The following is a 14,944-nucleotide window of genomic DNA, read 5'->3' on the forward strand; positions in this document are numbered from 1 at the left end:
TAACTGGAAGTCCTACACAGCATGCTGCATGCAGGTAGCAAGTGGTGGACACTGAGTGGTACAGAGGCCATCACCTGATCATGTACATCACCTACAAAATCCATGCTGCAATCTATTCAAAGCAGCTCAATCCATTTACTGGAGAGAGACCAAGAAAGAGAGAGAGAAAGCCAAAGCCAATAAATAAATAAATAAATACAACACAACAAAAATAAAATTAAAAAAAAATCCAGCAAACTATCCAGAACAGACATCATTCCCACAACAGGTATGTGAAGTGCATATGCATGTGATTGAATGTAGTATTTGGTCCATAATAATGGGATAGATGATGTAGAATGATTTATATGTGCCATCAGGTGTTGCTGTAATGATGTCCAGCTGAACAACTGCTATGGACAATAGTGTCTGTCCCTGTGGGTAGTGGGCCATACCCGTCAACTGTGCATATCAGCACTGACTGACAAGATGTAAGCCATCATAGTGTGTGTTGTGTAATGCAAAACATGTATATTAGTGTGGCCACTAGCTGCTGGTGGAAGTAATACCATTATGATGGACACATGGGTTTCAGAGCCCACCACTTGCAGGACACTCAAGTTAACATGTAACTTAGAATGTAGAAATGCCATAGGTATGTAATAGGCCTAACTGCAATCTGTCCCTATATATAACCCCCTAATGTTAGGCTGTGTCCACATGTGGCACCTGTCTGTGTTGCTGCAAGGCAGAATAGTGCAACTGTGCAGAAAGGAGAGTTAAAGAGTGTGAATCTGATGTCTGAATGCACCCCGTATATACATAGGTATATATATATATATATATATATATATATATATGTGTGTGTGTGTGTGTGTGTGTGTGTGTGTGTGTGTGTGTGTGTGTGTGTGTGTGTGTGTATGTCTACATAAATATATATCTATATATATATATATATATATATATATATATATATATATATATATGTGTGTGTGTGTGTGTGTGTGTGTGTGTGTGTGTGTGTGTGTGTGTATATATATATATATATATATATATATATATATATATATATATATATAAATATACATATATATGTATGTATGTCAACAGATATACAGACACCTATATGTATATATATATATATATATATATATATATATATATATATATATATATATATATGTGTGTGTGTGTGTGTGTGTGTGTGTGTGTGTGTGTGTGTGTATGTCTACATAAATATATATATATGTATATATAAATATATAAATACATGTCCCCTAGTTTTGCATCACAGTGCTGCATGCTATGTGTGTGGGAACATCACACATATCAGTACACACACACACACACACACACACACACACACACACACACACACACACACATATATATATATATATATATATATATATATATATATATATATATATATATATATATTTATACAGCAGTAAGTGTGTGCAACACCGACGGTTATGTCAAAAATGAACCCCATGTTGGGACCACATTGCCTCTGTTTGTGAAGTTGTGAGTGCAAATTTGGGGAAGGATAGAAGGATAGCAGGTATATTTGTGGAGGTGGGATGGGTTGGAAGATAGAGAAGACAGCCTACAGGGAAGGTGTATGACACATGTGGTGGGTAAACACCCTGGATGGGGAGTGTCATCTGTGATGTGGAAGCCCCATGATCCCCCAAATGGAAAAAATGGGAACAAGGCCTCCACCCATTGCCAGTCACAACATCAGCTTCATGGCCCTGAAGGTGCATGGGCTGGAGGCTGAGCTGGAGGAGTGTGTGGACCCTGTTAGTGTGTACTGAGGGCCTCAAGGTGCTGTAGCACATCCCCTAAATCTCTGTGGAGTTCCTTATGCACCATACCCTGGGCCTGACCTTGGGTGATAGGATCATGTCTGTGTGTGCTCCCGGGGGGACACCATCCCCTGAGGTGGTTCCATCTGAAAGTAGTGCAGGCCACAAGGTGGGTCCCACATATGATGTGGCCTTGTAACATGGCCAGATGAGGTGGGAGAGGTGCCTCTGCTGGCAACTGTACCCTAAATATGCCATTTTATCACTGTTATAGAACATATGTGGGTAGTAATAGTCCACACATTCCCGGATCTTGCCCAACAGCATGCATAGATATCCCCAATAACACAAAACAACAGATGTGCAGCAATCACATAGCAAATGAACCATGTGCATATATGGAACCATAGTGGCCCTTACAATGGCATGCAGGTGACATTATCTGTAACAGGCCAGCAATGATAGTGTCCCCATAGGGAACATGGCTACAAACACATAGCACAAAATGTGGTACAATAGGATATATGTCTCAATGGTAGGTATTCTGTAGCCATACCTATTGAGTTGTGTGATCAGTTTGTTGTTGCAGCTATGGTGGGGGGAAACAGAGATGTGTATTAAGAACTATGATAACCTTGCTATATGAGTTGCTCAGACCTGCTTCCATCTTTATTGTCTTTCAGGCAAGATGTCACATGAGAGACTTCCTCTTTATACAGTGGACGAGAATGAGGTCATCATCACACACCTGGTGCAGCACTACCAGGTGTTGTTTGGCAGAACAGCCCATAAGCAATAGGAGTGTACCGCCCTGTGGAACAATTTTGTCCACAGGGTAAATGATGTTGGTCTGCATAACTGCAATTATAAGCAGGTCCGGCATCATTGCACTGACCTACTTGTCCGGCATCATTGCACTGACCTACTTCACAATGCCCGTCAGCATGCTGCTGCAGTCAGGAGGGATCACCTCAGAACAGGGGGAGTCATGGCATCAATCCCCCCTGACACATGTTGAGGAGCTCCTTGCCAGCCTCGGGGCACCTGCCCACTCGCACACACACCTGGCGGAGAGCATAGTGGAGGTGGGTGCTACCCACACTCTGGCAGAGGAGTATGCAGGAAATGCCACAGGGCACATCAGTAGATAACGGTTGCATATCCATCCACATCTGTACAATTAGATCAGGCATATGTGAGATGACATATATATATATATATATATATATATATATATATATATATGTATATGCATATATATATATATATATATATATATATATATATATATATATATATATATATATATATATATATATATATATAGTCTGTTGCTGCGTAGTAGTAATAAACAGATGTGCATAAGCTGTCATATTGTAGGCTTGTACTGTTGATGTACCATAATGCTGCACCCACCCTGTTCCAATGCCAAAGTTGTAGCTACTGACATCACATCTCTCACACACTTATGTAGGTCCCTCTGGTACACCTCCAAGATAGCAGCCTATAGCTGGTCAGTATGTTTTATGTTCAGGTTTGCCAATACATTGGTCATGTTATGGCTATGGTATATTCCATACACACATTTTAACACCCCTACCCATAATGCATGTCGTACATGTTCACGTATTGTTGCTGTTAACTACACTGCATCACAGTGGTCACTATGATGGTGTATCTGTAGGGTACGTCACACTCCTGGAATATAACTAACATCCTGTCTTTGCAAAATGTGTTGACAGAGATGAGCATAATGGTAGGACAAATGGCCTACAATAGGGACATGTGTGAAACATCACCCTTATATAGTGCTACAACAGTGTATATACCAGTAGTACAATGGCAACTGTTACAGATCTGCACTACGGCATATCATAATACTGCAGTCCACAGCCTTTACAACCTGCAATGTGGTCCTAACATGAGAAATGAGTGTGTAATATGGAATCATATGTTAGGGCAGCAAATATGGGGAATACATACATTCACAAACACTGGAAGAATATGGGTGCACACACTTCAGATAAAATATAGTGGAAGCAGCTCTTGAGGTACTAACTGCATGCATTTGTCATGGAAATGCACCTTCTAGCAAGTACGTCCCCATTGTCACACCAAGAACTGGTCTGCTGTCCAACACATTTGGCCATCAAATGTGCACACTTACTTGCAACAGAGTCAGCTGTGGCTTGCACACATCTTACATGACATGGCATGGGGCCCATACCCAACATGTAGTACCCATGAGATGGACATGTAGCCATACCTCACCATTGCATATACGATGGCAAACAGTGCAGACAGTCATGTATGTGGCAAGGATATATGGAACAGGAATGATGTAGGAAATAAACAGATGGCCAACCAAGACAAATGATGTCACATGTAACAAACCAGTCATGCAGGCTGCCTATAACATGCCACAACACTGAGGGGGTTGCAGGAATTTCTAGCAAGTACTGGCTGTGCATTACCCATGTCAGCAATTGCCTGGACTGTGCAAACAGGTGGCCCATAGGTTAGGGTAATCAGATGTGACAGTTGTACCACAGGAAACAGCAGCCAGGCCTCTCTACAGGTAGCATATGCATAACAGAAGAGGTCCCCGAAAGGCATGCATTGCAATGCATATTTGTGTACCAAGACAACATTGGAAACCTACAGACAGTATCATGGATGATACATGTGCTGCACAACCAACACCTCACCCCACCTCAGACCCACCATTCCCATCTGTACCGTGTCAGTGCCAGTGTACACCTGTATGTTTGCCATTCATTAGCTGGGACTAGGTTGTTATACATGGTGTTCAGTGTTTGGGACACTGCAAACTGACACACGTGTAGGCCATAGTTGTCAAGCATCTTCAAAAACGCTGAAGGTGGGGAGAGTGTGTCATCATGACACAACAGTGCAGTGCAACAGGGAACCAAAGGATGCTATGAATGGCTGTATCTGCACACAGTCTGGGTCAGGAACTGTGGCAGACATAACCCTGACTCCACAGCAATAGTGACGGCAGTGTGTGAACCCCAAGGGATGTACACATGAGTTGACTTTGCAATCATGCAGAGTGGGGGGACATGTGTAGGGCAGACTGACCATATACTGGCAAATGCAGATACCCCATACTAATATGCCCCTGCCAGGAATAGTGGCTGCTGTAGTACACATAACAGTAGGTGCAACAAACCATCATGATAAGAGCATGCACACATATGCACCCATGAAGGGTATGCATCTCAATCAGCAACAGCACAACTAGCACATTTGTTTGACACTGCATTTCACTGTACAGGACATATGTCACATATCAGGCTCATGTAATGTTAACATATGCAGTAATGTGGTCCCATGCAATATCAAGGAAGAGGGTGTCATATCAATAAGGGTGTGTACACTCTCCATAGCCATGGTAAGGATTGACAGTTGTCAGTATAATTGTAATGTATTGCTAATACAAGCACTGCTGATGATGACATCTGTAAATCAGACAGCAGGCATTCACAAATGACATCTGTCCACATATCATCCCAGGTATGTGTCGGACAAACACATAGGGGCTGTGAGCAGCACAGCAGACATAACTGACACAGTAATACACAGTCAGCAATGGTGTGTACACCTGTGAGATATGGTGCACAGTATATAGCAGGGTGCTGTACATGTGCACAGCAATACTGTGTACATGGGTGCAGTGTTTTCCAGGGGGAGGTGCATCACCTACTAACACAGCCCATGCACCACACACATGTATACTGTTGCTAGCATGTATTGATTATAGCTGCACTGCATGCTGTTGTGTACCATATGTTATGCATGTTGACAGATGGGTAATGGGAGGTCTGTATGTAATATCTTCATGCAACCTCACCTGTAAGTGTGTGTGTGTGTGGTGGGTGGGGTGGGGGGTTATTTTGTCTGTAAGTACAATCTAGTGGAGTGGAGATAGGTTGATGTATATAGGATGTGTGTGTGTGCGTGTGTGTGTGTGTGTGTGTGTGTGTGTGTGTGTGTGTGTGTGTGTGTGTGTGTGAATCCATGAATGCACATGTGTGAATGTGGGGTTGTTCATACGTCTCAGCTTCCCTTTGGAATTGTGCAATACATGGACATGGGCTGTCACATGAATGAGACACCAGGAATACTTGTCTGATATGTAAACCCAGGACAGCTGATAGTATAATAATGTCTGTAGCATGGAACATGTATTGGGAGGGAAACTAGACACCAGGTATACTGATAAAACTGCAGTCAGCAGACAGGTGAAAGAATACCCACGTATGCAGCACTAGAGATGCATTGCAGAATTACTAGGCAACACCAGTGAGTGTAACCAAATATTACTGTTGTCCACATAATAAGTTAATAGAGCAACAAATCTTGCATCTACTGAGCAACAGTTATGTATGACACTCCAGTGCGTGACATTATTGAGTGACTGTATAGCCCCTAACATATGAAGTCCACGCTCATGATGTCTGGGCAAACCCAGGGTGAACACTGGATGACAGCGGTGAGTCCTCTTAAAACCAACTCCAATCAAGTCAAAGAGGTAATGGAGTAACAGGTCATGTTTAGGCAATTAGAATAATGATGCATTAATGACTGGTATTAATTGCAGGATGGGGAACTTAAGATAATAATAAAACGTAAGAGAATAAACCTGGGACAGTCTGTAAACTCATGGACATGTAGGCATTATGGTGGAATGTCAGGCTGTGTGTGTGTGTGTGTGTGTGTGTGTGTGTGTGTGTGTGTGTGTGTGTGTGTGTGTGTGTGTGTGTGTGTGTGTGTGTGTGTGTGTGTGTGCACTGTTATGCAATGACATTCAGGTCTTAAAGTGCATTTCTTTTTTCCCCTCACAGGTGATGAGGTGTGTCCAGGTCCCTCCTGCATACAGTCTAATGTTGGTGTCTGTATAGACACTTAAAATGATGATAGGTGTGTTGAGGCACAGGCGGGGTTGTCAGAGGCTGAAACTGCAGCATCAGTTCACATCCCCCTTTTATCCACCCCATCCCCATATACAGTCACAGTGTTTATAGATACCCCATCACCAGTGGCCATAGCAGAGGGACAGTTGGTGGTTGGTGGCAGTGCACAGGACAGTGTGGTATCTATGGCTTCTGTGACTGCACACAGCAGCCATAGCAGGATGTCCTGCAGTGTACCACATAGGCAGATGCACCGGGGTGCTTGTGGGATGGCCACTGGTCATTGTGCCTCTGGCAGAAGTACCACATCAGGTACCACCAGACGTATGTTTCAAGCTGTCATGGAGGCGCAGGCATGTACAGAACGGTACACCAGATAAAGTCTGAGGCTGCAAAGGATTGCTTTTTCAGCTCTGACAACATCCATGATCTTGCAGGTGCCATCCTTGATTATACAGAGGTCATGGATAGATGGTTGGGTGAGATGGTGGGCCTCCACAACCATGGATTGTCCGTGCTAGAGCATGTGGTGGGACTGGTGCGATGGCCACATGGACGTAGGCCAGCAACACCAACATCTGGCAGTCAACGTGGACATGCAAGGACAACAAGCTGCACCCATAGTAGCAATACCAGCTCCCAGCACTGCAGGGGGGACGCTGTCCACACCACACCATAGTAGGCCACATGCACGTGGCCCTAGCCAGTCCCAGGAGGACTTAGTTCCAGCAGACATATGTCATCATCAGTGGAGAGTAGCATATCAAGGCTTGTACCTGGACGTGCCAGTGGAACCCCTGGCAGGCACAGTTCTTGTGTCCATGGCTGGAAGCAGTGAACTGCACATCCTGCCAGGTATTGTCTGCAGCTGTCCAACAAACACCTGTATAGGGCAGCCACATGACAGAACTTTGTGCATGCATACCCACACACAATACAAACACACCTAGGACAATCCCATACCTACACACACCACATCACCATGGTCATATCAGTAAATTACACCCCTCACTCACACACATAGTGTCAAATGTATGGCCCATCCTAGGTCTCCGGCAAACCAACAACACACCCTGTGCATATGATGATACTTGTGCCACATACCTGTCAACCATAACATTGATGCATGGACAGACTAATATGGTTCTGATGCAAACGTTAACTGTACTATGGTGTACCAATGTACTGCTGTCTAACATGTTGTCAGCAGTAAAGTTTAATGCTTACATGTCAAGTAGTGTAGCAGTCCAGCCATGATGTATTATAGCTGTTAGTAACAATGAGTGATTATGGTCTCCGTAATGTTATCCATTTGTGGTGTGTTTATACGTCAACAGGAGGATGGTCTGCTGTCATATCTCACAAGGGGTATGGCACTGTGGTGACACCATGGCTGTGCCCTATCCTGGGTACAGATGAACACATGCCACAGGTCTTTATAACAGTTACTGCCAGTGCCACATGGACAGATGACCCCCTGGGACTTGTATATTCAGAATCCTGAAGTAGATCCTTCCACATACATGCACGCTCTTACTTGGCAACACTGGGACTAGACCCCTACCTAGGTATGTAGTGCTACTGATATGTGTGGCTTTAATTGCACACACCACACAGCGCTTAGGATGAGGTGTGTTCCAGGTTACCTGTTACATGCAGAACATCCCCAGGCATGTACAGTATGGTAATGGGGGATGTAATGGTTGTATATGGACAATACATAGTGTGACATTCCATCATATACACATTAACACACACACATAACCGTCAGACACATATATGAGAGACCTGGGCCTATCAATGCTAACTACCTTGTCAGTGTGTCCAATGCATTACAGGTAGGCTGCACACAGCACATGCATAACTGGGCTGGATAGTGTTATCAGTTACCTGTATGGTTGATGGTGCCAGTGGTCACCATACAGTGGTACATGGGACATGTACCGGGGGTACTATTGTGTAATGACAGCATACCCAGCACCCACACCCCACTCTGGATATTGTATGCACTGGAACCCATGATAACACCCTGACATACTCATCACACATTGAACAGGACTGCAATACAACCCCTTGTCCATCCCAACAGTGCTTCTACAGGGATATGCATCTAATGCACATGCCACAGGCATGGTAGGGTGATGCATTGTCATACCTCTCCTATGGGCAGCAACATCACTATCAATAATACTGTGTGGCAATGTATATTGTAATAGGAGTATGTGGCCTTGGAATGCTTTACCCTATCATATATACACACATGCACACATACACACCCTTGCCAGAACTCAGTGGGTATCCCATGCATATCAACCCATTTTTACAACGGTGTTGTGCAGGAACTCCAAAGCCCAGGTAGCCCTTATAGAGAGGAGTGTAATAATGTACATGTAATGGCTGGCACAGCAGCAGCCCCATCTAATTATGGCAATGGGTGTTGGGGTGGATGTGAAGGGCCTCAGGATATTCCCAACTACAGGTTTACTAACACACAGACACTGATATCCTCAGTAATGCACACATACACATTTGTCAGTACTGAGGTGCATCGGTGCAGATGTTCATAGGTGTGTACCTGGCTATTGTCTATGGAGAGATGGGAAGTGTAGGATATGTGTGTACAGTGGTATCATGCCACCTGCCATGTGCTAGCAGGCCACCTATCTACAGACACCACTGTGGTGACCCTCAGGATGAATGACATGCATCAACAAATTCTCTGAATGCCTCCTGAAAATGGCCAGTGAGGTGCTCCAGTTGACATGTATGCAACATGTATTACATAACATGGTTAGTGTCTGTCTTGGAATCTTGTACTCAAGCATGTTCTGTTGACTGTGATAGTGTAGTGGAGGTATCCATGGCATGTGTTGTATTCAGGTTGTTGTGTCCTATCTGTGCCAGTTATAACACATCTGGGCAGACATGTCAGTGTCAGTCAAGCATAGATTGCCTGTACGTATCCAAGATGGATACCTGACATTTGCACATCTGTACAGGGACTGACAGACATCAGCTCACCAACTAGCTATGCAGTAGGATGAATGTGTTGGCAGATAGATGTCTTACACAGAGAGGTATTCCATTACTACATGATGGCAGCCGTCACTGACATGTGCTATACAGACAGTAGTCTACAGTTATTTTCCACACGTCAGAACATTATCCAGTAGAGAATATATAATCTGACACAGCTTACACACCAGGAACACGACAGTAAGGACTCCGAGTCCATCTATGCATGCAGGGGTGTTTGTTGCCAGTACTACAATTAGCAATCTACTCTTGCCTTGGGAAAGCACTGTAAACAGTAGTAACATCATGATATACTACATGCCAGTGTGACTGCACATAACATAGGATACTACCCTTGCATGTAACACATTCACATGGATAAGAGTGTTGTACAGGTCACATATACTCAAGTGTCACAGACAGGAGACTCACACCCCTTGCTACTGTGATGACAGCACATAACATGCTTCTATGTGCTGTCATTACAGTACATAGAAGCACATAACATGCTTCTATGTGCTTCTATGTACTGTAATGACAGCACATAGAAGCATGTTATGTACATGGCATTACATACACTTATTAAAGACGTCATTATCCTGCTATGTTATCAGACTGGGATGTGAGGACTGGTTACCAGGGCTGGGCCATGCTTATCAGGTGTCAGAATTGCTGAAATATAACAGCTAAGCACATCTGCACACTGGTAAGCGAAGCCTACACAGTGTAAGCACCTGTATGTTTAACCGTACCATAGCACCACTTAGATTCACCCAAACCCACACAAATGCATTTAAAGCTACTCAAAACTGCCTTAAACACTCTGTATCCAGCAGTCCTTGTACTGCCCAGCAACAAAATAAACAGCCCTTTAAATCAGGACCCTTTACACTATAGTCACAACAGTTAACCACTACACCATGATGGCTGTGAAGACAGTTGTTGTTTTTCCAATACATCTGTCAGTAGACATATTGAATAGCATTGAACAATTGCTGTGATGTCTACAATTGTATGGTACTTGTTAGTAATATTCCTGTTGCATCACATATCTTGTTGTATCAAAATATACACATATCAGATACATATGGTGTGATACATCTGGGAAGGTATACACAACAGTAATGTTTACACATGACAAGGATATGGATATATACATATACATATGTAGATATATGTCTACATGTACATACACATATATTCATATATCTGTATTTATGCACATCTGTATAGTGTATTTGTTTTATATATATATATATATATATATATATATATATATATATATATGTGTGTGTGTGTGTGTGTGTGTGTACATCATATATATTTATATTTATATATATATATATATATATATATATATATATATATATATATATATATGTCGATATATATGTAGATATATATGACTATACGTACATATATATATATATATATATATATGTGTGTGTGTGTGTGTGTGTGTGTGTGTGTGTGTTTATGTGTGTGTAGACATATATATAGATGTGTATATGTATATATATATATATATATATATACATATAGTCATAGATATCTACATATATATATATATATATATATATATATATATATATATATATATATATATATATATGTGTGTGTGTGTGTGTGTGTGTGTGTGTGTGTGTGTGTGTGTGTGTCTATGTATATATACATATATATATGTGTATAAATATATATATATATATATATATATATATATATATATATATAGATATATGTAGTGCAAGGGGATGTCATGTATGTATAGCAGGTATATATGTAAACTGTTGTTACTGTAACAGGGGTTGTCTTAACAGACATGTTGTGTGTGGGAGGTCACATTTGCTATTGACATGTACACCATCAGTTACATACAGGCATCCTAAAGACATCATAATACAGTACCACTGATAGCAAGGTAATGATCTGGTGGACTACAGCAGAGATATGACCAATATATGTGGACAGTTTAGCACACTCTGGTCAGTCCAGAGGTATACACAGATCCCCTTAGTGTGAGACATGTGGACCACGCCTGACAATGTGGATATTAACAGCCATGTACATGGGTGTATCACGTAAATACTGGACTACATATGCCCACACAATTTATGCATTTACACACTCCTGTCTGTCCTGACACATAATAACTGGTGGTGCAGAGGTCACATGGCCAAATACTACCCAGTAGTTAGTGACATACAACATACATCTGTACAGCATCCCGCAGCTTTGTCAGAAATACACAACAGTTATGGTGGCCTGGCAGCAGTATATCTTGTAAATATCTGGACATAACATCACACTGGGTAACTACACTAAGCTGCTAGGCATGTAACAAAGCACTGTGCAAACTACCGGCAGACTGCCACAACACTGGTCTACATTTCGTATGGGGGAATACACATGTACCTGCAAATATAGCAGGCTCTACAGGCATGTCACAGCACAGAGTAACAGACACCTGTATGAAAGTGCATACCCACATCCAATGTGAACACAGCCACAGCCACATTTGGTACACAGGCTTAATATTACACTATATGGACTATCTGATCAACACCATTCTCATATGTGCCACGCACACACTAATCCTACATATACTGGGTCATGACACAGTGGGGTCCAATGCCTGTCTGTGGTATGGGACACATGTGTGTTTGGCCCTACAAACATGTGAGCCAATAGGGTACCAGCATGTAAAATCAGACAGAACAGGACCAAGCACAATGGCATCTACCACAATCTGTACACAGGCCAAGTTACGTATTCGCAATGCACATTCTGTCGACAATCACCATAAGTACACAGATCTCACTACTGTACACACAACCACAGAATACCAAGTGTATGCCCTCAGAAATAACTCCTACTATACATAACATGTCTAGCAGTCTGATATGTGACTGGCTTGTTATCAGGTATGATGTCAATAAATAATGGTGTACAGAACATATGTACTTCTTACTGCATGACATATGTACAAAGGTTGACAGACTTGTGAGTGGAGCCACAAACACTGGGCCAATATTGGCATGTTGCTGTGATACCCTCATACATTTACTGTTGTAACATGGTTTGGTGTGACATATGTCCTATGAGGGATATGAAGTCAGTATCTCTCATGGCTGTCACTATGTACTGACTGCAATCCTCAGACTATGCTTCTGCAGTTCTAAGATAGGTGATCTGTGAGTAACACAAGAAACATAATACTCCAAACACTGGCCAGTCTGCAGATAACCCTACAGGTGGGAGTTACCTCAAACACATACCACTGTCATGACAGGTATTAAATCATGTAGACCAGCCATATCCACACAAACCTTGTTAAACCAACATTACTCCAAATGCAGAAGAGCAACACTTACATTCTGTAGTCATGTCTGGAACATCCCCCTCCTGTTTGTTGGTCTGTCTCCACAGTGTATGCAGTTAGAGGTATAGCTAACTACCATCTGTGATGCTGTTTGCCAAACACCAACATGAAGTCTTGCTCACAGTGAATGAAAAGGGCCAACACACACATGATGTTCCTAGTTATAGGAGTGTATTTCCATGCAATTGGTTATGGGAATGTTACCATAGCTGTTCCACATGCAATCAGCTAGTGGGGGATTGCAGTTCCTGCAGAGGCCATCAGCTGTTCATGGGCATCCCTTACAAAACACAAGCTGCTGCCTAAGCAAAGCAGGTGTACTTCTTCACATGCACCAGAGACGGAGTGAGAGAGAGAGACAGAGACAAAGTAAGACAGGGACGGGGTGACAGAGTAAAACATAAACATGTCTGTGCCACACACTTACCATTACAGGGTTTCCAACCCCTGCCAGTTTATGTATTGCTATCACATGTCTATGCAGTTATTGCATGCACCCCAGAGATTACATATTGGGAAAGCTGTCCAAAGTTATATTCAGTGGTGAGTGACTTCTGCAACAGTGATATAGGATGGATAAGGTAGGTGTAGTACACATGCCTGTACAAATGAACAGGTGTCAGGGTCAACACATCCACACTCTCTCAGGGATTCACACACATTATCACAGTTGGCAGGGTTAGGATTAGACTTACTAACTAGCAAGTTTGCCACAATACAGTAATACACAGGTATCACATGCACCACGGGAATTATCAGGATGATATATGGCTAAAGGGTATGCCAATCTGTCTGACATCAGAAGCCATGCTTCAGTAGGCCAATGAGAGGTGTAATGAGTGTGAATGGCATCTAAATCATTATATTCCACCCACAAGCAGACACAGGTTGCCAGTACTGACATGCATGGGTGCATTGCTTCGCAGGTGTGTAGTGGCTGACTGTGCCAGAAAGCTGTACAAGGCTAGGTAAAGGGTATACCTTGGCATCAGGCCACATGATAATGGTCTGCAGTGTGGCTCAGGAGTGTAGTGTCTGGATTGCCCCACACAGGTGGGTATTGTATTCACCATCCAGTCATCTGGGTTACAATTGTGGGTGGCCAGTGCTGTGCAATACTTGCCATGCATGTGTTCTATAGTCCATGACATGGATAATGTCTGGGATGTGCACACATCCCAGATGCATGTTCTGTAACATGTGGAAGTGTACCTGGTGTGTCTGGGGCATGTTGTGTATACAGATTGTTATCATCAGATGTGCAATTCCTGGCCTCATGTGGTGAGAACTGACAACGAACACCAGGTTGACTCTGAACCTACATTGACAGCACGATACAGGTATTCCCTGGTGTCAGTAGCATCTGTCCATACAGGGCATGTGTATAAGGCATGGTATGTCCTTTGTGGGTTACATTTGCTGGCTCTACAGTTGTTGCAGGTGTCCAGTGGGGAACATAGTAAAGAAGCACTGCATGCAATGATTTGCCTATTGTAGAGATGGGACAGGGTGCCATGCCATCTGTATTCCACTGCAATCACACCATGGTTACTATCTGTGAGCAATATGCAGATAACTACCAGCATAGTGGTCATTGCCTAGCCAAGTGTGTTTGTGTATGAGACATGGGTGGAGAGTGTTCTCTGGGTAATACAAGGGTTGCCTAAATTGTTCAACAAACCATGATGTCACATGTAGGGGTATGGATTGCATACCCCAGCCTCTCTGCTGTTTGACATCTTTTATCCTTGTAAGGTGGACATTGTGATATATAATAAGCTCCCCTATAAGAAATATGCAAAATTCACTCCATAATGAGTCTA

Source organism: Protopterus annectens, chromosome 5.part0 (assembly GCF_019279795.1).
Source record: "Protopterus annectens isolate FY-2018-M chromosome 5.part0, PAN1.0, whole genome shotgun sequence".
NCBI classification, from domain to species: Eukaryota; Metazoa; Chordata; order Ceratodontiformes; family Protopteridae; genus Protopterus; species Protopterus annectens.